Raw genomic sequence first — 27,500 nt, forward strand, 5'->3', positions numbered from 1 at the left:
ATTGCTTTGCCCGTGACTTAGGCGTAAAATCACCACGGATTCGCCACTGCACTGTCAACCCCTTTTCGGAATAGAGGCTACCTCCATTTTTTGCTCATAAAGTGGATGAGGTAACATACAACATAATTATCGAGAAAATCTTCTACCCCTCCCATTCCCTGATTGTAATCGTTGATGATATTTCGATTTTCTACGGGAATCTCCGGGAATATCTTTTCGTCCTTACTATGGGTACCATATTCCCATAATTTAAAGCAACAGCGATGACAGAGTTATCCTGCCATCGCACTAAGAGAATATTTTTTGACCTGTTAAACGAATAGTAGAAATCCCCGTTAGGTTTTTTTGTCAAATCTCTCGAAGACATGAGTGCGCAGTTTTCCGTTTGATTTCCTCTTGCTTTTCCCGTTGAAAAATAACAATTATCACTTAAGAGTTGCTAATAGATTGTAACTGATGAAGAAAGTATCAAAATACTTGGCAAGAATTTTCGGAGACTAACAAAAAAATCAGCAAATTTATTACAACCCTTTCTTCTAATGAACTTACAAATCCTAGGCATATCACTTTCAAGTTCCACCTCTCCATATGGCAAAAATTCATATAGATAGCCTGTAGATGAGGCCAGATACCACAATGTATAACCTACTCTAAATTGTACCCCACGAATGAACATTTTAGCTGTGTGCCACCTGAAATATGGAACCATTTGTTAGGAAAATTCCTAACTGAATGGAATTTTGGTTTAGTCAATTCAAAAATGTATCATGTGTATGTATTCATTCAAAAATGTATCACTTTGTGTAGTTGAGAATTATCGGAGAGCTGTCGATATTTATTTAATTCATCAAACTAAATCCTCGTCATAAATTGCCTCACAATTGCGACAGACATCTCCTCTTGGCTTGTCCAGTACAACTTAGTGCGTGGTAATATATGATACCCCGACAACATTACCATTCCAATTATTTTTTTATATCTGCCTCACTCTGAGTAAATGTATGGTTATTTATCTCCTCAGCGTAATTATTGAGTAGCTCAAAATTAATTCAATTAATTTTCCACTGAGAAATAAGTGACGGAGCTCAATTGGTGAGTGGCCTCCATACTGAGTAATAAGTGATTCTAATCCCTTTTTCACACAGAAATTCGGGAATCCTACGGAGGTAGATTCTATTTTTATACATTTAGATGAGCCGCTGTTTGTTCTCTGCATCTTTTACCTGGGCGTGCGCGTTTACTGGACGATTTTTCTTTTGATGCTGCTGGAGTAAAATGTGATTTACCTTGCAGCACCTCCTGCAATATTTGAAATACTGAGAAGATGTAATCCCCATTGTAGTTCCAAAGTTAAGAAAATATTTTACATCGTCTCTCCTGTCAATTTATATTCTTCAGTTACCTTATTGACGCTTCTTATAAAGTATACGTCTGAGGCGTAGAAATAACGAATAAAATTTTCTTCAATTTGAAATCTGAAGGAAACCCCTGAATAAATTATTTAGCAAAAAGACGAGCAAAAACTACTGCGGTGTGATTGATATAATTACTGGATGAGAATTAAAGATGCATTTCAGAGGACAATTTCACTGATACGAACCCAACTGAAGCTAGATTATTAGCCTTACATCACCTAAGCGATAGAAGAAAAAATAGGTAACTCAGGATTGCACGGAGAAAATTCCAAAGGAACGCTCCACCTTTCATCACAATCCTGCTTCAACTAATAGGTTTCTCACCCGCTCATTCTACCATCTCTGAAAATGAATGCATCTGAAGCTGAATTTAACGTCAACGAAGTAATCCTTTCACTCAACGACATGGTAATGACATTGCCCTGCATCGGTTCCACGTGTGCGCGCAACAGTTTGACTCCACGAAGTACCAGAGTGTTCGATGTAAAATTCGTATCGATGGCCATATTGGAATTCAAGATATCATTCACCCTTTACTATGTAAACTCACAACCTGTGAGTGCCAAATATGCATCTAAACTGCCTCCAAAAGACTATGTTGTCGATTAAAAGCCATATTGACGATTTTCGTTATGCTTTGAGACAAGCCCTCTGGTCTACTAGAGAATTCCCATCGTTGCGTAAACGCAACATTATTTACAATAACCATATTTATACCAGTAGTGACGAAAGTTAGAGACAAAAATAAACATAATGAATAAAGAAGCTTAGAACTAAGAGAAAACATAACCTTTAGCAAGATCACCCAATAAATCTTTGTAAACAAATATTTACAGTTTGTAGTACTTCAGCGCTTCAAAATAGGCAAATTTCGAAGTAAAACAAAAATTATTATTTTAATGAATATTTTTCAAAAAATAACAGAATAAGAGCGAATGGTATTTCAGGAATTCAGAAACCCTGAGAAAAAATTATCCTGAATCAAAGGTTTTTTATAATAATTTCAATTCAATAATGTTGCGTTTACGCAACGCTGGGGATTAATGGGCTAAACACACATAGGCTACCTGAAGCTCCTCATATTTTTATGCCTTTGCTTGTAAATAATATGGAGTGATAAACAGTATTATAATATTATTATTACTTAATTATTTTAATTCTGAATCCTTCTCGGGTTTCCAGGTCTTGCTCTGCACGGCGGTAAATTTGCGCGACTCATTTCTCGTTCTCTTATTTTTTGGCGCCAGAATACCTTATCCGGTTTTACATACGAGAAAAAATACTTCTCATTAGTTCGCCGGGATTGAAATCGATCCCATATCTATCTCAATGGGCCTTAGTATACAATTGGTGAACAGACTCATTCCCATCGCATTTATTTGGCGTGTTTCTTTCCGCAGCGGCTGTGAGAGAATCGCGCCAATACATGCCCTTACGTGGTAGACAAACGAAAATTAAAAGTTTGAGCAAAAAAAAAGAATGAAAGAGCAGGGCGTGGGATGGAGGGCGTGCCAGCGTCCTCGCCAGATATTCAACCAGTGGCTGTGAGGGGTGGAAGTATCTCGGAGTCTTCCCTCCTGATACAGCGTAGTAGTACTAACTCCCTCGCACACTCTGTACCTCAACAATGAAACGCGTGCCAACAATCGCGGTCCCGCAAACAATCCCACCCTGCCTTCCTCAACAATGCACGCTGCCGAATAATCCCCCCTCTCCCTCTCCCTCCCTCCCTCCTTCCGCTTTTCGCACCCCCACCCCCAGCACACTTCCACCCCTCCCACGCGCCCTCCCCCCTCCGCCACCAATCGCCCCCTCTCCCCCCAACCCTCCTCCCTTTTCCTCCCTCGCAATCTCTCGTACCCTTTTCGCCGAGCCCTCAGTCTCCGTCCTCACGCCTAACCCGACAGGTCGCTCTCCAACCAACCGCCTGCCGCCGCCTTGCCTTCTCCTCTCTCTCTCTCTTCCTCTCACCCTTTCTCTCTACTTCTCCCTCTATCTCTCCCTGCACTCTTTCCGTCACCTTCGCATCCCTCTTGAAATTTTATATTAATCTCCCCCGCTCCTTACTCTACCCCCCTGGACCTATTAAGAGGGCTCTGATTTGTCTCGCGTGTGTTCTCGTGCGCCGCTTGCGGTCGGGTGGTGGGAGATACGCCCTCAAAACAGTTCTAAACAAATTCCCGAACAAACAGTTTCGCCAATCCGTAACTTCCCCAAGTTCCAAAAGGCGAGCTCGATTCCTTGAGCGTCGTGCGCGAAACGTCTAAAACTACCTGTCCAACAATTGCTTTTTCGATCGTGGTGATCGTAGAAACGGCTACGACGACGCCGGCAGTGACAAAAATAAGGCAACGAAGACCTCGTCTGCTGAACATTGTCAACAGCTTTGTCCATCGGAGGGAAAGGGAAAGGAAGTATTGTCAGCCGTTCGTCTTCAGTTGAATCGGGGAGGTCATCGGAGAGAAAAAGAACTGAAATCAACTTCGTCGAGAGTTTTCCAATCAACAAAATCGAACGGACCCAAAGTTTCGGGATAACTAATGTTTCCATCCGCCAAATATTAGTGGCCGAGGGAGAAAACGCTTTGGAGACGCTGTGGAGGAATCCAGTTAGAAAAGGAACCCTTCATTTGTCAAGAAAATCGTTATTGGAGACTCACATTGAGAACTTCGTAATAGAGCGGCGACCTAGAAGATCCATAGAGAGTGTTTCCGCATAGAAGAGGCTCACGCTATCTAGTGTGATCTGTATATTCATCCCAGAGCCTTCAAATACAAGCCAAGCGGTGGCGTGTTCATAAGTCATCTATCGAGATAACTTGCTGGCAAATGTTACCCCTCTGACGAGATCAGCAAGTCATTAGAAGAAACTCAACTCGCCGGGGTTAAAAAAAAACAATAAGTACCTAATTAATGAGTGTTATAGGGTTTTGGGAGAACCTTACCCTGGAGAATAAACGGGAAGGATACCAGATTTTCGCTAGAAGAGGAGACAGTAATACCGTTTGAGATAAGATCCGCACCAACAATCGTTGTCCTTTTCCGCTCGTTACCCGAGGGGGCAGATCCGTCCTCATTGTTGTGGTCGCGAGATTGTTGCGGTGTTCCTTCCGGGAGGCCGTCGAGGGATTTCCAGGGGCCAAGCGGCTAACTGAGGGCATCTTCTCTCAACCGGACGACCCGCGCAGGAGTCCCCCGCAGGAGGGAAAGGAGTTTTCAGGCCGAGAACCGTAACATCGAAGACCGTCCAGAATTACCACGAAAATGAAGACTTCATCATTTTCGCTTCGTGTGATGCGCCGGGTGAGTCTGGATGGATTTTATCTTACTCATCGCCACTTCATCTGCCCTTTCATTTTATAAACACCGAGATATCTCGTTCGTTTTCTGTCTTCTTTTTCTACCAGCCTTTTCTATGTTGTCTCGAATCGAAATCGCGCGTCCAACGGTTAGAATGTTTTTTCTTGATTTGGCGATGAGAGCTCTTTCATGATTGTATCATTTACAAAACGAATGCTTCATCACGGCATCTCCTTTATGCTTGGTCGTGTCTATAACTTGGTAGTATCTATAGCTTGGTAGTACCTAATGCGATGCTTTTTTACTAGGAGTGCTCCCCAATATTTATGAGTAATTATTATATATGTTCCTGAAAGATTGTATGGTTTATTATTACCTGTTGACGTCTTCCTCAAGCCTGCAGGTATTCGATTGTGATTTTAAAATGCAGCAATCATACCCCTGAAGTTGTCTCCAATATTCGTGTTATACCACCGTAGCCGATTGTTGTAGCGTTTCTAAAAACAGTCGTGGAGCTATAAATGGCATTTGGCTTGGCATTTAGGATTGTTATTTTTGTGTTTTGTGCGCATTTTACGTTAGGATACCTTCATTATTTGTGCTGAAGTGCCTACAAAGACTCCTCGAATGGTATACATTGTGTGTTATATCGTGTTCGGTTTCATCGAAGTCATTCTGATCCATTCGCAATTTTTTAATGTGAAAATGAATTATTAGTAGTTGAATTGAGGAATCTAGTTTGGCTACCAAATAATGATAATGAATAAAAATGTGTATGTATCGGTACACTGTCCCATGTAATATCGCTGCGATGTCGTCAATTACACGGACACGTTTTTACTTTTACCGTTTGGTTCTTTCAAGACCTTAGGTCAGTAAAGAAGGTGTTCTCATATGTTCAGCATGGTTCTCGGACGTTTTGGCATTGGTTATCCCAGCTTTTGAAAGATGGATAGAAATTATGGTCATGGCCTTCAAGCTGTTTTGATGAAGTTTTAACAGGTCTACTATTATTGAAGTATAGCACACGGAGAGTAGTAGGAGATAACAATTCTCTGGGGGACTGGTTTGACTTAACAGATACTCACACGTAGGAAATTAATCCTGGATTAGGCGCTATCTAAGGTTGGAAATTGAGGTTATTTTTTTAACCCTAAAAAGTGTTTTTCTCTAGGATATTACTTAACATCGGTAAAATTTCTGGGTAAAGGTTATGGTGGATATGAATCCTTGTTCAGAAGTATACGATGTCTTCGATTGCTTTGTACAAATCTTTTCCGAAGGCTTTGTGTTTCAACTTCGTATTTTGGACGGTGAAATAGAAAAAAGTCTCTCAGGGTTGACTCCAGGTTTTTTTTCCTCCATAGTGTCCTGAAGGATTCATAAAGAGGATTATACAGGTGACAGTACTGTAACTTAAATTGTAGCAGTTATGCTAAGATTATTACGATAACCTAATATCTGTGCGGGTATAATCGTTTCGATAATGCATTCATAAAATCATTTAATTATCTAGGATAAAAACGATGCTTGCCATTGTAGCCTTTTGGAATCTTGCCATGCAACTAACCGTTGTTCGTTTTTGCGATTTTTTAGTGCTGTTTAGGAGTTCGTTAAATACGCTAAACGTATCCAGTGTCTGCACCATATGTACATATATTCAGATGTGCAGAAATGTTCATCAAAGTCTACAACTGGTGATACCGGTTTATTTCGAGACCGGATTTAGGCCTTTTTAACCATGACTAATTTTAATTTCAATCCATGATTATATAATTAACATTCAGTCTAATGTAGTTCTTCAATCGCTCAATTATCTTTCTTTTTCGATTCCTCAATATTTCAATAAAACTCATTTACCTTTAATTAATTTATTTCTCTCGCTAAATCATCTTTCCCATAAGTTTAGAAACACCGAGCTGTTTATCTTAGCAAATTCGCACTGGTATTGATGTTTCCTGCTAATTATAGTTATTCTTAGTATCAGATATAGTTCTTTAAGTCCTCACCAAATAGCGGCCTGAATAAGAATGAAGAAAAACAATAATGAAGGCCATTAACGGTACTTACTATCACATAACGGCACTATCTAAATTTCGTACACTTAGAGAAGTCAAAGTCAAAATGACGTCATGCAGAAAAGATTGACGACTCAAGTTGCTATTGTTGAGGTAATTTTGACGTAATTGTTGTATCTTTGCGAAGTCTAGACAACGCTGTTAGCATGGTTACAAAGGCCTGCTTGCGGCCGTGAAAGAAACCGATAACATCATTAATAGACGTTGATGATCATTTCTGCACATCTAAAATATACATTTAATGCACTCTTCTCTCAATAAGGGAATGTCAACTTTAACGTACGACAACTTGCGCAATTAGAGAAATTGATTTATTTTTTAGATGGGAAGTCGAGCGTTGTGAACGAGAATTCTCCCTGTTCTTACTCACCCCTAATGATTTTTCACATCCATCCCAGTTGTTTGTCCGCTGAGGGCTGATTGTTTTGCGGGGGAATCTAGATAGTTGGCTAGAGTTCCTACGCCTGTAAAAACTTCACCGTGCCCTCATTGTCTGCGTCCATCAATGGTTCTCTCTTTTTATATATTTTTTCAGACTCTTGCACTTGCGGAATAATGAATCGGTTCACAGACTTTTTTTTTGTCTGCTGATAAAATTTTCTGTTTTTTTTTTTTCAAACCACAACGGTTGTTTTCAACGTGATAGGTGTTTGTTATGCTTGAAAATTTTAATCCAAAATACGAGATGAGCCTTAGTTATTGAACCGTCTAGATTAAAATATTCAAACAGGACAATTTTCAATCGCGTTGTCAACCATTCGAATATGAAAGCGATCGGAATAATTTCGAACAGAGCCAAGCACACATCCCCCTGTTCACCTGTGTGTACAGTTAAATATTTTGTGACTCATCCGTCCCCCTAATATTAATAACCAAATGTTTTATAAAAAGATTCTCTGAGCTTTTGGGGGGGTTTTAACCCCCCAAAACCCCCCTCGCTGCGTCCCTGCTTCGCTTCGCTATTTTTATTTAGCTTCATTCGCTTTATCTTGCGCCTTATAACAAAACAAAAACTTTTGTTTATCAGAAGGCGATTGACGCAAGACATTAAACCCGAATGTGTAGGGCACACAGTGGTGCGTTTACTCATGCAGCACGTTTACGCAGTGCATTTTTTCCAAACAGAGATACTATAACTGGCGCGCCTAAAGTCATTTGATACGAATAGGAGCTTTTCTTACACTATTTTGAGCATCAGTCAAGCGTCGGTCGAGCGTTGCGTTAACCTGCCCCGTGAACGAGCCAAGTTTACGCTACGGACTTAGACCTAAAAACATATTTTTACGGTTAATAACACAAATAGCCAACAACTGAATGCGTATAATTTTTATTTCGTCAATATTTTCTCATTTAATTTATAATTAATCAAATATGATTAAAACAATACAGCCGCTCTTTATTTATAAATGGTGCAACTAAAATATAAGTTCATTGAATGTTAGGCGGTACGAAGTTCGCCGGGTCAGCTAGTATATATATAAGAATAAGATAAGATTTGTTGGTTCTTAAGGCACGTCTTTAATTAGTTCCTAGAATAGCTTATTCATTGTATAACAATAGGTTAATAGGACCCCTGTTTATGGGAACACAAATACTTTAGAGGCACAAAAATAATTTTTGTTGAAAAAACTGCATCTTAAAATGTCACCGATGGTAGTAGACTTGAGACCCTTTGAATTCGTGGAAGGCTCCTGCGCTGGTGAATGTTTTTTGGCTAACCCATCTCGAGTCTTTTCCCAAAACAGCACCTCACTTCCAAATAATTGGACTTAATTTATTGACTTTCTACTGGGCAGAAATCACAATGGCTTCTCTTTCATGCCAGAAGTTTGGACCTTTAGTCTAAGTATATTTATAACGGTGATCGATAGCAACCGGTAACATAAAGAGACCGTGTATCTTGATCATATCTACGCGAGATAATGATTTCGGGTCTTGTGTCAAATAGCGTGTTGCATTTCCATCCTTTTCTGTCGGCCCATAACATGTCAAGTTGAAGTGAATTGATGACTGTAATAGCTGTTTTCTTCAATAGTGGAAACCAGTTCTTGGAGTTTGTGATTTTTTGTCTCAGAAACAGAAAAGTCAATTGCGTGATTTACTTACTAGATTGCCCATTCGTAAGTAAGTAATTCATGTTTATAATTCTGATAACACAATTATTACTTAACTCAAGTCTGTGAGTTGAGTACCGGGGTTATTTGCTTTGGGAAAACGGGATAGAATACACACCTACAATAAGATATGACTAAATTCGCCAGTGGTTTTCAGAACTGCAGAGATTAGTTACCCAAACGAAAACCATGACAAAGAGAATAAATTTTGACCTTCACCAGTCTTTGTGTGTTTTAAAACTCATCTTTACTCAGGGCTGAAATACCCGCTTGAATCGTTTTAGCTTCACCACTACTATTCAGAGCTACAAATAATAATAAGCTCAAGGATATGAATGGGCAATTAAATAAGTGGAATCTGTAGCAATTGTAATGTATTCAAAATTCATATTTACTTCATCACCTGGAGCCTGAAACAATGAAGTTATTACAAGGGTCAAAGCTGGTCGTTCATTGATGTATCACCGGAGGTATTAATCGAGTCAACCCCGGCGTTCAAATGTTTTCTTCTTCTTATATAGTAATATTAGCACTAAAGTGCACGCTTTTCGAATCGTTATCAAAGGAGTAAGGTCATCCTCTGATATCATAGGCCCTGTTTGTATTGGAAATGTTTATGTTTATTATCGAACGCATGGCAACGGCAATAACAAGGCCGGGACGAAGTCCTTTCAAGTGACTTTCAGCCTCGTATTGTTAGTGCATTTGGTTCTTCCTTCAGCACGCTGAAGAGGGCTACTTTGTAGCCGAAATACGTATACGTGTGTTTTCCTCGTCCCCTTGCCGAAACCCCCCTGACGACACTCTTTTGGAGCAAAACCATTTTTCTCCCGGAACATTGAAGCCATCCACAGGTGAGTGAATGTGTGAATGATTGCTTATTGAGTGCAAGTTTTTCTACGGATCACTCGCTGTCTTTAACAGGCCCATCCTGTGAAGATTCCCGGTTTTTTGTGGAGCAAGAATCCTTAGCGGAGGTCCCTACAGCCCCCACAAAGGATCTTGTTGTGTATGTTTGTGTGAGTGATTGTGTGAGTGCGTGTGGTTTTTGGGCTTTCCGGTTGAGAGGCTGGTGTTTGGTCCCTGCGGGGAATTTCTCCCCCTTCCCGCACACCAACGCAGTAAAATGTTTTCGACTTGCAAGGTGGATGAGCAGGGAGAATTATACGGCCAATTGAGAAATTCCTTTTCTTCTTTAATCTTTCGAGGCCGTAGAAGCTCAATCCCCATATTTCCATGAAACGGTTTAGGTCCATAGCAAATTTTATTTTTTGTTCTTTTCGGCATTAACATGAATCAAATATTTTTTAGCGTTGTTTCCAACAATTTTCTAACATCCTATTTTTAAATTGGGCTTTAGGCTTAGAGTGCTTGAGTAGTATTTCGGAGCAACACGGGTAACATCGTACTAGAACCTTGGGATAGGAATTCTTTTTTCCCTCGACTTATGAGTAAATGCCAGGTGAAACTTTTTACGCGCATTTCATTTTTTTGTAAACGTCTCCCAAAACACTCCTATTGAGGCGGTAGATGTAAAAATCTGTAATACCTTTTTATTTGGATTTTGATGATGAGCAAGGCCACATAGGAAGGGTTGCAGCTAGCTAGGGATGTGGTTTTGTCTGGTTACACTCTTGGCATAATTTCAGGCTGAGCGTTCAACAGATTTTCACGGTTAATCACTGAGATGAGGAAAGGGCGACCTCTATTCCACCGATGCGTAGTTCGGTTCTTGATCTGCTCCGCCTCCAAGCAGGGATGAGTTTTGCCCGGCCACTAGTTGAATCTATTCAGGGGCGGAGGCAGTGGACCGCTACGAGAGGGGGAAATCCCACTTCCCTGTGTCGCGCAGAAATGATTTGCAGTGAACCTTTCGGTTGGCCTCAGAATGAAAGGAAGGGGACGACAGGAATATTTCAGGACTGTCCACACAAGGTGTCATCACTTCATGGCTGTGTTCGTTTATTCAATTTTTTCAGCACAATATCACCCTGGGCACAGAGTAGATTAATTCCTGCGGTTGTTGGTCATCATTATTAGTCGACAATCCTAAGTTTAAACTCGATTGTTTCAGGCTACCTTTAATTCCAAGTTTTGTTTAATCCTGAGTTTAGTTTGACGCAGCTCTCCTTTTTCTCTATCCTTTTCGCTAGCCTTTTCATGGCGACGTATTTTTTTCTCTTTTAAATCCTTCATAACCTGTCCCATGTAACTCACTCGGGACCGTCCCTTGCCCTTTTTTTCTCTTCTACTTGTGCTACGATTGTTTTCATCAGGCCATGTCATGTCAGGCATGTCTCATAATGTGGCCAACTAAGTTGTCTCGTTTTCTGCTTAAGGATTTTAGGAGGCTTCTCTTTTCTCCCACTCCTCTTAGCACTTCATCGTTACTTACACGGTCGATCCATTTTATTCATCATTCTTCGGTAGCACCACATTTCGAATCTGGTACTCTGCTGTTGTCAACGTCCAAGCCTTGCTTCCATAGAGGAGCATGCTTCATATGTAGCATATGATGAATTGTTTCCTTACTTCTATGCTTATATTCTCGGCTGTAAGAAAATTCTTCTTTTTGGAAAACGCCCTCTCCGCTTGCGCTATTCTACTGACTATTTCTTTCCTGCTTCGTCCATCGTCGGTTACTCAGCTTCTCGGGTAAGAAAACTCTTTCACCTCTTAAACCTTATGCTCTCCTAGGTTAGTGTATGTCCTAGCCTGATCATTTTTGCTACGTACCAATATTTTAGTCTTCTTTTTGTTGATTTTCAGCTGATATCTGGCCATGGTACTTTCCATATTTGTGATAGTCCTCTTCAAATCCTTCTCTGCCTCGGCTATGAGTGCTATGTTGTCAGCAATACGTAGCACACTAATTTCTTATTCGTGGATAATAACAACCTAAGCTTTCTCCTTGAATCCATTGATGGTTCTCTCGTTGTAAACAAAAAATTACGGGGGAAAGTGCAAACCCTTGTCTCACCCCTCTTCCTGTTCTTGCTTCTGCACAGTTGGGTCCACATTTGATCACAGCTACTTGGTTTTTATACAAACTATGAACAATTCTAAGATCATTCTAGAGAACTCCGATTTCTTTCAGAAATCTAAGCATTGAATTCCATTTCACGTTAACAAACGCCTTCTTTAAATCGACAAATGCTATGAAAGTCGGTTTGTTAATCTCCATTATCTTCTCTATGAGCACCCTTAGAGCCTAAATTGCTTCTCTTGTGCCCTTGATTTTCCTAAATCCGAATTGGTCCTCATCTAGGAATTCTTCTGTTCTTCGTTCTATTCTCCTGTTAATGATTCTTGTCGTAATGTTCGACGCATGTGTCGTCAGGCTTATGGTCCTAAAATCTTCGCACTTCTCAGCTCTCTTCTTTTTGGGTATGGGAATGATGATGTTCTTCTCGAAGTCACTAGGTAAATCTCCTATTGAATACATATGGCAGGTAGTTTTATGAGTTGAGTTAAGACCTTTTCTCCTGCATTTTTGATTAGCTCTGCTAGAATGTCATCTATTCCTGGGGCCTTATTCTTTCGCAGGTCTCTTATTGCAGCGTCAAATTCCGACCTTAAGATGCTCGCTCTCATGTCACCCTTTTCAACTTCACTTTCCTCTTCGAGAACTTTTGAGCTAAGTTTGCTCCCGTTGTATAATTCCTCCAGGTATTTCTTCCATCTCTCGGCTTCGTCTTCGTTTTCAATTAGAATATTTTCATTCTTGTCCCTTATGGTATTACATCTTGCGCTTCGTTCCTTGAAATGGTTCCTCACCAGGCCTCCACTTTCCTTTGTTCGAGGTTATTTTGCACGTCCTCGCATATGTTCCTCATCCACGCTTCTCTGGCTTTCCCCGCTTTGCGGCAAATCTCGTTCTTTATTCTCTTGTAGAAAGCCTGTCCTTCCTTAGTATTCACATTCTTATACTTACTCCAATTTTTAATGTCGGAGATATCATCCATGATCCATGGATTCTTCTTTACACATTTTATTCTCCCTAGGACATCTCTGACGGCCTTCTGAAGCCCACTTTTGATATTTGTCTAATTATTCTCCATTGATTTTTAAGTCTGATCTATTCATATCTTGCTCTCCACTACTACTTTGAAGGCCTGTTGAATTTTTTGGCTCCTTTAGTTTCTCTCAATACCATGCGTTATTCGTTGATTTCTTTAATTTCTTGAATTTCAGATGGCATTTCATCATCACTAGGTTATAATCACTGTCGATATCTGCCCCCGGGTAGCTTTTACAGTCCTTTATCTGGTTTCTAAACATCTGCTTCATTAAAATATAGCCAAGTTGAAATCTTCTTTTGTCTCCTGGCATTTTCCATGTGTATCTTCTTCGCATGTGATTCTTAAATAGCGTGTTGGCTACCACTAATTTGTGTTCTGTGCAGAATTCCAGGGGCCTTCCTCCTCTTTAATTTCGATTTCCTTATCCATACATTCCAATTATTCTTCCATCCTAACCTTCACCGGCGACAGCGTTCCAATCACCCAAAACAATAAGGTTTTCTTCACTCTTTACCTGTTTGATTACTTCCCCGATGTCACCGTAGACGTCTTCAACTTCTTCATCCTCGTAGTCTATTGTAGACATGTAAACCTGTACCATTACGGCTTATAACAGCTTAGTCTCCAACTTTACCATAACTATCCTTTCATTGTACTGTAGGAAGCTTTTTTTTCACGTATCTCTACACATGATGTTTACTTGATTTTTCAAAGTAATTTCTAAGCACGGTTTAGCAAATAGATTTGATGTTAAGAGAGAAGATTTGCGCACAACTATGCTTGCAGTTTCGTTTTTATTACGTATGTTTAGGCTCAAAAAAGACTCGAAAGACACGAATTTTCGTCGATTTTTGTACAGATTTAGTGAAAATCTCCTCCGGACGGTTTGGGCGTATTTCACACCCTCCCCGGCGCCCAATTCCTTTCAACTCGTCCATCGTCTCAAGCAGGTTCCCTGGCAGGGCCTGGATGTAAGCGCATTAGGGCCAGACTTGAAATTGCTACTCGTCAAAGAATTCCGTAGATGCGGAAGGGAAAGAAACTTAAAGTCGAATAAAATATTACACATTCAGCCATTGCCTCTTGAGCGTAAAATAAGAAAAAAAACGTTTAAACTACCATCTTCCATTTTTTACAAGTTTTTAATGTCATTTGCGTACTGAGTCATCTCTTTTCACGGGTTTAAGTTCTTTGAGGAATGGAATCGCTCACGATGATGCAAACAACAAGAACAAACCCCACGGGAGACACCCATTCACAAGGCTGAGGAATTGACGAGGCGGGCCACTCGCCATGAGTTTGTGACGTCATCAAAATCGTCTCCGAAAGGGTTAAAGCCGTCGATTTTTCGTCACGAATAGCTTGAGAGATGAGTGACGGTTCGATATGCGGGTCTTTTTGTTGGGATTTTTACGGATGGGAGGCATGTACATGGTCCACTCGTCATGAGTTTGTGACGACATCAATATCATCTCCAAAAGGGTTAAAACCGTCAATTTTTCGCCACAAATAGCTGGAGAGACATGTGACGGATCGAAGTATGGGTATCTTTGTTGGGATTTTCATGGATGCGAAGTCAATATCATTTCTACTAGCCAACGAAGCCATATTCCATGGCAACTAAGTTTGTCTAAAATTGCAAATTGTATGAAGTAAATAATGTTCACTCTCTCTGCGGGAAAAACTCAGCAGTTGCCTTAAAACTTAATCGTCTTCAATATTTATTACATCGGTCATTTATGATGAGAATTCTTGAGAGTCAACGGGGTGTAGGTGTTTTCCTGACTGGCCGCAATTAAGGTTGAGAGCTCTTTTACTGGGCAATAACTTTTTAAAAATTGCCTTCTTTTTTATTTAAGTACTGGCTTAGTTTTGAAGCTAAAATGTTTAACTTTGAAATGCCGTGCCGTTTATGTACTCGTATTTCCGCGTTTTAACAGTCTTTAATTTAAAATTCCATAAAACGGTGGGATGGCGGGAAGCTGGACTTAAGTGCGGGACAGTAAAAAGTTTGATGACCCCTAATTATATCCACCATGAGGCGTTGCATGAGGTACATAGGGAAGCATTCATGTAATATATATATGACATTTATGTCGAACGAATGATCTGCTCATTATCAAGAAGTCACTTCAGTGAAGTATAGTGTTTCGGAAAATTGTACAGCATGTTATGTTGCATAAAATACTATCGGTTACTTTATTAAAAACCAATTCAGTCCCTATTCAGCCGGTATATATAATAAGTATACTGTGGTTGATTACTACCCTCCCAGACCCTTCTATAAGGCCTAGCGCCTTTTATGGCCACTTTGCCTGATATCACAATTTCTGTCTGACGTTTTTTTCCTTAACGGCGCAATGTGTCTAACAGGCACAGTGTGAAAACACAATCAACTGTTAGCATGGCTCAGTTTGAAACCTTTGAAGTTTAAAGCACCATTATTAGTGCAATCAATCACTTAAATGATATCTTATTTCACTAACTCTTCATTTACTTTGTGGTTTTCCATTATAAGTTTTCCTGGATAAAATACAATTACTTATACCACTTATTTTTTATCAGTGCGCGACCCGGGTTTCAATGAATTATCATCATCTTCAGGCGCAAATTATTCGAATCGAATCATTCATCAATAATTCATCGATGATAATTAATCATAATTTGCGCCTGAAGATGATGATAATTCATTGAAACCCTGGTGGCGCTCTGTTAAAAAGAAGTGGTATAAGTAATTGTGTGATATCCAGGAAAACTGATACCTTAGTTGCTATGTATATACCCCTTTACTCACCTTCTCACCGTCTTTACGGCCCCGGACCGATCCAGCAAGGTGCGATTTAACGTACTCCTTAGGCTAATAAGGATTATTCTACGTAATGTATTTCAGCATGTGAATTCTATAAGATCAGTGTTTTTTGTTTTGCTAACTAACTGAACTAGTAATGCCTTTATTTTGCTTTATTGTGCCATTACTTTGGTTAATTATGCTGAATGATCCACCACTGACCGGTCGGCATGATTGTGAAAAGCAAAAGGCTGTCTAGAGCATAGAGGTTACTGGAGGGGGCGCGCCCTATCCTTTCCAATAGCGGGAAGTGAAGCCAGGGGGGCGTGGCCAAATTGCGCATTTAGCCATGATGCGCTGCCCTGCTATAACACAGAGTCTTACGTGGCAACGACAAATTTTTGCTTTTAACTCATTAAATAATACCTTTAGGCATTTTTCGCGAAAGGTACGATGAAAATAAATAGTAATACATGCCCAAAGAATAAATTTATGCTGGATCAGAGCCGTTGTGACCTGCAGGAAGACAATAATCAACGGACAATGAGGTGTTAAGTCAAGCATAATTGACTCAATATTACTAGCTAAACAGTGGCTGGCAATTCGAAAATTGCATTAATTTCAACTTAATGAATCTTAATCCGGAAATTAAAGATCGATTGAATATGTTGCTATGCACCGTCGCGACGCGTCGTTACTTCTACGAACATAGTAATCACCATTGAACTCGTCATGAACTGCTCCTGTACGAAAGAAATATTGACCAAACCCGAAGTTAAAATAAGTTTTACGACATTACGCAGAAATAACTCACGACTTTGTTTCATATAATTCCATTTTCACTGTCAAAGCTCCCGAAAAAGAACGGTGCTACCTCTCGTAATGCAAGTTAATGCACTACGAGTGCGTACGTCCGCAGTTGACCATGCTCGAGTAAGATTGACGGACGAAAGATTGCGAAATCACTACGTTTTCGATACAAATTATTTTATTTTTACTACCCAAGCCCCTGGAAAATATCCATACTACATCAAGTAATTCCCCTTTGCACGCGAGTGAACTCGTCTGAGTGCGTGCCTCTAAATTTAACTTGACGAAAAGGTCGAAATATTATGATTTTCAAAGAAAAACAAAATCAAGCATAAAAATTCATTTAATGGGCAAATTACAAAAAGATTAATTCACGACACAAAAAATTTTCACATTGTTCAAGTACAAGATTCAACTTTGGCAGATCAACAGCAAATGTAAACATACACAATGCATGGGTGAGGCCAAAAATGCAAAACCGAAATGCAAACAGCTAAGGCGATTGCAATTCATAATTTTTCCAGTGAGCAACTGCCACTCTTCATGATTCATCACAGGAAAGTAAATGGTGAAAGGTTTTCGGAAATGGCTTAATAAAAGGACCAGCAAACTTCCAAGGATATCCTGAAAAAAGTAGAAAGGCTGCGAAAGTGAATATGTATAGGTGGAAAGAAATTTCCTGTACAATAACCATTATTTTTATAAATACACCAATTCCAAAAAAATATTACTATAGATAATGTATTTAAATTAAGGTACTAGCAATAATTACCACTTCCTGCCCCGTAAAGTTTAACATATACTGAGAATAACAATCAAATAACGTAATTAACAGTGTTCTGTGATGCCTTAAGGTAATTACAAAGGGCAGAAGCTGGACTTATGAGAAAATTGACATTGTTAACTGCCCGCATATTCTTTGTAACAATGAAGTGTATTCTACCTAATTGCATCATAACTGCTATGTCTTCTTCAATATTTTAACTGAAAAATTACAGAACACCACATAACTCCGCATAATACCTTACAAGCCATCTAAAAGATGTGTGTGACACGTGTTTCAGTCGCATTATTTCCCATCGTCACTATTATACTCGCAACAAAATAGTTAACATGACACTTAAAATATTATACTCGCAACAAAATAGTTAACATGACACTTAAAATACAAATAAAATACTTAATTACTACCGTTGACTAATAACATTATCAACAATTCACATTAAAAGGTACCCCAAACACGAGCACGTTGTAGGTAACAAATTCAATATGTATCAGGTGTAGCGAACATCTCACGCTATATTGCATTTTTTTAATTATTTTATTCTATATTTTACTCACCGGTGGAAAGTAAGGCCTGTTTTCTTCCTTTCCGTGCGATTATTGCACCCGTAAGCCGAGCAGCAAACCATCTGCGAATGCAAAGTTTAAATAGCATATATATGCCTAACGGAATGTTTCCGGATGTAGATAATAATATCCATGAAAATAAACACACTAATAAATATTTACGTACCTTTATATGACCTCTGTAGCCACTGGTTTCAGAAAAAAACAATATTTACTTAACATGTAAGCTTACGGCAAATCGACGAAGCGGGGAAGAGCATGATGGCTAAATGCGCAAAAGTACCGTTATGCCTGGCTTCACCCCAGAGCGCTTATGCCCCCTCCAGATACCTCTATGGTCTAGAGCGTGTCAAAACAAAAAGCTACCACAAGCGCCAAGGGCCTATGTCGCCTAGTGACGTGGAGAAATTGAAAAAACACTCTCGCTGTGTCTTTCAGATCCATTGCGCCCGACGAAAGGTCAAGGATCGTTTCTTTTCAAATGGTTATATTATCATCATCATCATCACTGGTCAACAATCCTAGGATTGGTTTCACGCAGCTCTCCACTCAGTTCTCCTATCAGCTAATCTTTTCACTAGCTAGGTTATATTATGATCTAGCAAAAGTTCCACTTTCACCGTTAAAACGAACATATTGTACATAGATAACAATTTAAAAATGTTTTTGATAAAAACGCTTTTATGAGGAATAAAAAATAGTTAGTGAAGTAATAGCTCACCCCAAACATTTGCATAAGTGAATGAGTGGTCGGGAGTGGGTTTTATAGTTCATAGAAGATTCGTACGCATAGGTTCTCTTTCTATAAATTCATTTGTTTTCTCTTTTTAGCGCCGATATTTTCACCAACAGTCCACTTTTTAAAATTCGACCAATCATGTCCTTGTTGCAGCAGTTGGTATTGTGTCAAGAGCTACCTCATCACATTATTTATAAGTTTCACTTGTATGGATGCACGGAAAAGATTACCCGATTTTGAATGAATTTTTTAAAAGTTCTGTGATCTTAGCCTTGCGCTTCAAGTTTTTTCTGTTTTTCAGCTTTTTTTTACGATAAAAATTTTTGGCAGCGTGGCGTACCGGTAGCCAAATAACTCACGGAATTAGACGTTTTAAAGTAGAATTTGCAATAGTCATAGCTGGGATGATTGATGCATCAGCGAAAAATTATATTTAAACAAATGCGATCCTAGTGTAAAACTATTTTCGTTGCACATGATAAATAATATGGAAGCAGTTAGAATTGTTTTTTTTTCTAATTGTTGAAGGAGCAAAAACGTGCTTCAACGTCGCATGCCCCACTTGTATGGGGTATGTCGCTCCATATTGGCTGCAGCGCTACATTAGATGTAATAATGGCCTGAAGGCGGTATTTATTGACTGTGAATACTTAACTTATTTTTGTTTGCTTTTGCGATATGGTAGGAGCCCGTTTATCTTAGAGTCGTTATCACTCATCTAAATATGGTTTTTTAGGAGTTGGTGCATTTCATAATGTATTTTATAACACGATTGGAAAAATTTGCTCTCATTGATGAACTCTTCTCGGGCGAACACCGGGTGAGTGAATCAAATGCTGCCGACGACGTTTTGGTTAGCGACTCCTTACCCATCCTCTAGGCAAATGTTACGAGTCTAGACTGTCCGCTGGAATATTTGGATGCTGATTGTGGGGGGGGGGGGGTATTGGAGCTCCGATTTTTGAACCGGAAAACCGTTGAAGTTACTCCGCCGACCGTTGGCTTGGCTCTTCCCATCTGCACTATTTTATTTATTCCTAGAGCTGCTGATGGCATAGCCTGACTCTCGGTTAAAATTCCTCCTCTCCATTCTTATTTCTATCGCTTCCATCGTGAAGCAATCCCAAAATGTTTAGGTTGGAACAAATCGTTTTGTTCGAGACAAAACGGAGGATACTCCTCATTGCGTTATAAACAATTACATAATATGCGGATTCAATTCCAAAGAAACAATCGTAAACGGAGAAATTATTCTGAGCAAACATGTAGTTATTCCAACAGTTGTGCATGCGTAAGACAAAACCTCTGCCATCAACTCAAGCTTGGGTGTATTAGATGGGGCGTTATCGATAGTTAATGTAATAATGATTGGGATATATGGTGATGGTTTTCCGGGTTTACACCGCGATGATTCATGTTTTGCGGACGACAGTTTCGGGCGCGTTCCAGCTCCCGTCTTCGAACCCGAAGTTAGGAGCTGGAACGCGCCCGAAACTGTCGTCCGCAAAACATGAATCAACGCGGAGTAAACCCGGAAAACCATCACCAATCAACTCACCGCGGAAGCCTCCGTAATAATTTGATTGGGATATATGTTGGCCAAAAGTTGATTCACGAGTAACTTTTTCAATATCTCGCTCTGCATTTACTGGTGATATTGCCCTGAGCTTTTTTGTCTTGAGCAAATGCAACCTATTTGGTCTGAAGCTCTCCAATGTGCCGATATGAAAACAGAATCAAAGGAAATCCTATTTCCAATACGAACACGTTTTACTGCACTCATTTTATTGCACCGAGGCAAAAGAACCCTAACACTGCAACTTTAAATACGAAATAATGCACTTACTTGCAAAAGAATCCTTAAATCATGACAAGACGAAAGAGAGAAAGTCATGCGACCGTTTGTGAAGAAGTGGCCATTGTAGAAATGGGGAGGACGTGATGATTCGAAAGGATGGACGTTCGCTTGGTCCCATCGCAGCCTTTCCATTTTGAAGCTTTCATTGGATATCCTTCGCCGTGGTGGCTGTACTGTATACACTGTGGAAATTTCAGTATGATGGGATGAGGTTTAAGAAGCGAACAATTCGTCATCGAAAAAGACCGAAGGCTGATGTGTATCGTCCTCTTACAACGGACCTCTCATCCTGTGCTGGAAGGAGGGGGCTCCCTCGCGAAGATTTATGGCGGCAGCATTTTTCGTCTCCCCACCCTCCGTGTTAGTAACCTGTAGGATTCTTGCCGACGTCCATTTCATTGATCGCTACCTATTCAAAGGAATGCAAACAATTGCTCGGTTATTATCGCGCCTCTTGTTTATTTAAAAGGATTCTCTCACTCGACTGATTTATTTTGTCTCTTCTTCAACGGGGTCGTTCGCTCTGCCCAGAGTTAACATTTCGTTCAAATAATTCAGTTAATATAAGGGAAATTAATCATCGCGACCGATGGATTTCGCACCAATCTAATCTAATCTAAGTTTAGATTAAGAAAACGCGGAAGTTGCAGCCACTTTTTCATGATTTTTTTGAGTAATGAAAATTATTAGTTTGAGGCGTCACTTGGAGAAATTGCATCAATTATAATAAAAAGGGTATCTATTGTACTTATTGATTCTATTAACTTGTTTCTAATGACGTCAGCAACTCTTTTTAATAGAATTATTACATTATTCTACCGATTAAGGTAGGTTTCCATGGAGTACTAAAGAAGTGATCTGGGAGCCTCTCTTTCCTTCCAGCGCTACCTTCTTCAATTCATTGTAAGGCATACTCCCTTTCAATCTATCTAAAAATCCTATTCTTTTCCTTCCCCTCCCTCGTTTCCCTAGCATTCTACCCTCTAACACCATTTTCAATATCCCCTTCCCGCTGAGTATTCGCTCCATCCATACCTTCTGTCTCTACCGTACCTCATCTAAAAGCTGCCTCTCCTCGCCAACCATATCCAGCACTTCGTCGTCTAATATAAAGGGTTTGAAAAGGAAATCGAACAATGTTTTCGCTGAGGTGCCACATCATGCGGTACACATACAGGAAATACATGCTCGTTGACACACAAGATCAATGGCGGCGGAAATGTAGCTTCAAAAGGTGGGGGAAGGTGGTGTGGAAGTCAATATGCAATTGAAAGTACATCATCTGGCATAACCCTTTCATATTGAAGAAGCAGTAAATTTTTGACAGTGTAAAAAAGAGGGATTGAGTTCGAAAATTCGCAATCGTAGCGCGAAGGGACGCGGGAGCGATAGTCGACGAAATAGAGGTGCTCATAGCCAATAACTCATCTGCATCCACATGCCACCCCCAAGCCTCCTCAGCGTATGTGTGGCGGGGGGTGTAAGGGCACTGCCAAATTAAAAGGAAATACATATTACATCGAAACATGAAGCTTGTACGTGGTGGTAGCGCTCCATATTACCAATAAAGTGCACTTTGTTACTTCCACAATATGTTTTAAAATTTTTTAACACTTTCGGCTGTTCACCATTATCAAGTATATAAAATCGTGGAAGGTTATTTGGGAATTCCACCGGGTCAGGTTCTCCAACTCCATCTCGGCCGACGTTTCGATGAACGAGTTATCCATCGTCATCAGGGCATCCCGACACTGCCAAATAAAAAGGAAATACATATTAAATCGAGACTTTAAGCTTGTACGTGGTGGAAGGGCTCCATATTGTCAATCATGCCCTGATGACGATGGACAACTCGTTCATCGAAACGTCGCACAGTGGTCCGAAATCAGAAAAAGCCGGACGAAAGTCCAAAATAGCGTTTTTTGAGGTAGAGACTTGAAAATTGGCGTAAATACTCAAAAATAATTCATGATCATGGAAAAGTAAGTCATTTTTCATAGATCTCATCCGTTGTTTAGATACAGAGGACCAAACACGTCCAAATTTCCAAAAACAAGCCCGATCTCATTTTTCTTCGAAAAACATAGAAGTTAAGTTGATGGTAGAGTTTTGGTAGGATTTTAATGAAGTAAAAAACATTATATTCTAGTAATATGGTACTTCATCTACATTTTTAATTATTTTAAAATATTTTTGTTGATATCGATGTAGTATAACGTCGCAAAATAGCGGCTCCATTTTTATGGCAAAAATCGACATAAAGTAGACATTACCTTTAGTTTGAGAAATAATGGTTCACCAATTTTTGCTGAGAGTATTAATTAGAGACATCTTAAGAATGTAAAGCAAAAATCTTGGAAAAAGTTTGCAGCTGCAAAAATGAACGCAATTTTTCGATCGCGCTTCGCGTCCAGACTCCGCCACGCGGAGGCTTAGATACTCGGCGATACCGATGGATATTTCATGTTGTTTGGAACTTATTTACTTAAAAGCGCCTTAGCAACGGATGAGATCTATGAAAAATGACTTACTGTTCCATGATCATCAATTATATTTAAGCATTTTCGTCAAGATGCAAGTCTTTACCTCAGAAAACGCTATTTTGGACTTTTGTCCGGCTTTTTCCGATTTCGGACCGCTGTGCGACGGCAGAGACGGAGTTGGAGAACCTGACCCGGTGGAATTCCCGAATAACCTTTCACGATTCGATACGTCGGGAAATCCTGCGATCATTCTAAGTATAGAAAACATTTTTTGTACTTGGTGTAACAGCCGAAACCGGTCAAAAAATTAAAAATATATGCATTGTGGAAGTAACAAAGTGTCTGTTATACGTAATAGAAGTTACATAACTCTTCTGCTTTTAATTATTTACATCACCTCCTCCATATGTTTCATCCGCAGCCTACCTAAGCCGTTCCTCCCTTTCCACTTGTCCTTCAACGTTAGTTTCCATCATTCCAACATGCTACGTTATGGGGTCAAATAAATTGCCCCGTCCCGAAGCATGGTTTTCAGAAGACATATGTTCTCTCCTTCTCCTCTTGGGAACCACCGCACTACTTACACGTCCTAGGTTGAGTTATGATATGTTCATTTTTATTTTAATCTTAGATAAAATTTACTTTTTTAGTTTCACCACACATCGATTTAGTGATGGTTTAACGCAAGAAATAATATCATTTTAGAAATGCTTAGTTCCAATCTTCATTTCATGTAAGTAGACATTACATGGACGTAGAATGTTTCGTATTATGCTGTCGAAGATAAATTATGCAGATAGCTGTCGTGTGGAGACGCCATATTTTTCGGCTTTGTCAAAACGTGAAATTTCATGTACAATGTGATTTCATTCCATAAGCTCGAAACCCAATATCCAATTCATCTCTTGGATAAACTCGTGGTATCGAAGAGTTTTTTCGTGACTTATTGCCAAGATTTTGAACATTTTGCATCGCAAGTGTCAGAGAACCGTAATTCCGGTGGCTCGCTTGGAGGATGTTAACTGAGGTTGCGTTACCATCGAGAATAGTCCTACTGACCAAGGTTCTGGTGAGAACGCATGTCTACTATTTGTCTCTGTGACTGCAATGGTAGTTAGAATGGATCCTACGGTGTGACCACAGAGGGTTTATCGACGTGTCGCGGGTATATCCTAACGACATGACCTTAGCAATCAGATCTAAGTGTTCATTAAGGCTGCTGCACAACCACGACCTCTGTCGGATCATCAGTTACACCACTGTGGCGCCGTTTCTCGCGTCAGCCGTTGCTCAGGAGGTTAAGACCGGCCACGGATCGTTTTGAATTCCGGATGAACTCGAGACGATGGTAGGATTGAACTGTTTCAAACGTGCTGCGACGAGGTATCTGCCTCTTATCACTTCTTGGTGATATCTCACGTACGTATTTTTGGTGGAGAGTTTCGAAAGTATCAGTGAAATAGTTATAGCAAGCCATGAAGCCGATGTAATTAGTGATAAGTTTCGTGATTGAGAACTTAGTTAGCAGGCGAAGAAACGAAAATAAAATTAACAAAGGATTTAAATTTTTCCTGGTGAAAAATGTCAAGGAATTCTTCTCGGGTATTTGAATAAAAACTTTTGGGCTATGTCGCCGCGCCAATTTTTTTTTGGGTGGCCCCAACGTTTCCCGACCGATGCTGGTCGCTTTCTTAAGGGATTCTGAAGAGTTGGGAATTTAAATTCATAGATATAGGTATCCGAGTCAGGTGGTGAGGGGAGGGGAGCGGGAGGTTGGAAGAGTAGGTTGTTGATTGTTTTTGCTGATTACTGGTTGCCAAGTACGGCTAATCTTAATGCCGGTGTCCCCGTTGAAGTTATTCTTCTCCTCTTTAGATATTTCCAAGGCCTCTCTGACGAGTCTCTGTTTTTGAAACCTTTTACTTTGGCAACAGTTTTTGCTTCCTTGAGGTCGATTGTGTGGCCCAGTGCTGCGTGTTCGGCTGCCGCGGACTTCGTTGACTGCCCCAGTCGAATCGCTCTCTCGTGCTCTTCTAGGCGTGTTTTGACTGATCTGCCTGTTTCGCCGATGTAGTTGTTCCCACAGGTCTGGCAAGGAATTCGGTAGACCCCTTCAACTTGTGGTGGAGTTCTATCCTTGACGGTTTTTAAGAGACGAGCGTGATGCGCCCGCTCCCAGCGGGCTTCCCCCGCTCTTTTCAATGCAGGTCCACAGAGGGATAGGCGCGTTTCTAATTTTAAAATGTAGAAAAAAAGGCAGGGTCTTATGTACAAATTTAATTGGAATGTTCACGTACAAATTGAGGTCAGAAAACCTCTTTAAACACAACATTGTAAGTAATTTCACTATCTTCTGTTAATACTTGTTTAGCGCTTTCCTTAGTATTTACAAAAATAGTTTGAAAAGATCTTACCCTAGAGAATGCTACATAAAGTTGGCCATGAGAGAATACAGGGTCAGGCAGGAATAAGCCAGCTCCTTGCAAAGTCTGACCCTGAGCCTTGTTAACAGTCATCGCATAGGAAACCTTAATGGTAATTGTCTGCGAGTCAAATTAAAAGGCATGGTGGGATCCGACGGCGTTAACTGTATTCTTGGGATGAGGACAATCTTGCCGGAATCGATTATAGTTTTTTTTAAATCGATTTATATATTATTTTTATTTAAAAAAACCAATTGTAGGAAACAATAGCAATATTTAGGAAGTAAGATATGCCGTCGCATGTTCTCTGATAAATTATGTGCATTTTGGTACCTCATTTGTAGGGTTTGGTTGCGTATAAGTTCACAAAAAGGTACCTATACAGTAGAAATAGAATAGAAGATGCTTTATCTGCACTTGAGGAGAGAAGATTGTCCTTTTCTGGAATTTATTTGGGATATTTCCTATTATGTCAGTCCTCTAGGGTTCTACAATAGGTTAATTCGGTCGTATTGGCCCAAAATTATTGGTGTTAAATAACATTAGATCAAGAATGGAGGCTTTTACGGGGCTCGAATTCCAACTCCATTTTTCCAGCTACACCACTGGCAACAATCCTAATATTGGTTCGACGCAGCACTCCACTAAATTTTCCCAGCAGATAATCTTTTCACACCAACATATTTCTTCTATTTCACACCCTTTTTACTTGTTCCATATATTTCATTCGAGGTCTTCCTTTTCCGTCCTTGCCTTCCACTTGTCCCTCGACGATTGTCTTCATCAGGCCATCATGTCTCAAGATCTGGCCTATAAAGTTGTTCCGTTTTCTTTTCAAGGTCTTCATGAGGCTTTTCTTCTCTCCTACTGTTTTCAAGACTTCCTCATTACTCATTCGGTCGATTCATATGATCCTCATCGTTCTTCTAAAGCACCACATTTCGAAGGCTACTACCCTTGATTTCTCGGCTACTGTCATTGCTGATGCCCCTCTTCCGTCAAGAAACTTGCTCCAAATGTAAGTTTTAGCAAATCGTTTCCTTACTTCTATGCTTAAATTTTCCTCTGTAAATGAATCTTCCTTTTGGTGGAACGCTCTCTCTGCCTGGACTGTTCTCCTGATAATTTCTTTCCTACTTCTCCCATCGCTAGTTACTCTGCTTCCCAAATAGCATATTTCATTCACCTTTTCCACTTTTATCTCCCTATTATAATGTTGGTATCTTTTCATCTCATCTACTGCGCACTACTATCTTAGTTTACTTTTTACTTACCCGTTATCCTACATATATTCACCACAAGCTTCTAATCTTTCCCTGTATCTGTTATGGCAGTTATGCCGTCGGCAAATCGTACCATGCGAATTAATTCTCCATCGATTCTGGTTTCCAGTCTACCGCGTTGTTATAGTTCGCAAGACAGCATTTTCACGAAAACTGTCGCTTCAGGATAAAATGCCGGGAAAAATGCGCCCGGCCATTATTATGGTTTCCCTCGTACTGAATGTCCTATTTCCCTCCAATTCTGGAAGTTGCTGCGGCCTTCGTGTTCGTGATAACTTAGAATGTGCATCGCATTGCCGTGGCTAGACGCAGTGTCGTAGCCAGGAATTTCGTTCGGGCAAAACCAGGGGGGAAAAACCGTACCAAGGTCGATGGTTTTAAACTAATTTTAGCGCTTTTCATTACCGAAAAAACTTCATTTTTCGAGGATACTTTTTGTAAATTCATGATTTTTCAAATATTTTGTTTTCTTTTACGAAGCAAAGCAAATGTGTTTTTATATATCGGGGGGGGGGGGGGGGGGGGGGAGTTTCCGGAACCCCTGGATTCTCCCCGTCCCTACGCCACTGGCCAGACGCGCTGTGATTGGGCACTTCTTGCGATCTCAATCGGATGCGAACATATGGTGGTGACAGTGTGGGAGGAAGGGGTGCCTCGATTGCAAATTAAATTGCTATCGGTCAATTGTGATAGCGAAAATTGAAGAGACCCGTCATTCGATCTATCGCCTTTCGAGTAATTAGCGAAAAAATCACCGACCCGGGTAACCATAACATAACACGCCCGGTTTACAGGAGAAGTACTTCTGCAAATTATTCTATGAGCCACCCCTAGGGTG

The sequence above is a fragment of the Ischnura elegans genome, chromosome 5, assembly GCF_921293095.1.
Source record: "Ischnura elegans chromosome 5, ioIscEleg1.1, whole genome shotgun sequence".
Lineage (NCBI taxonomy): Eukaryota > Metazoa > Arthropoda > Insecta > Odonata > Coenagrionidae > Ischnura > Ischnura elegans.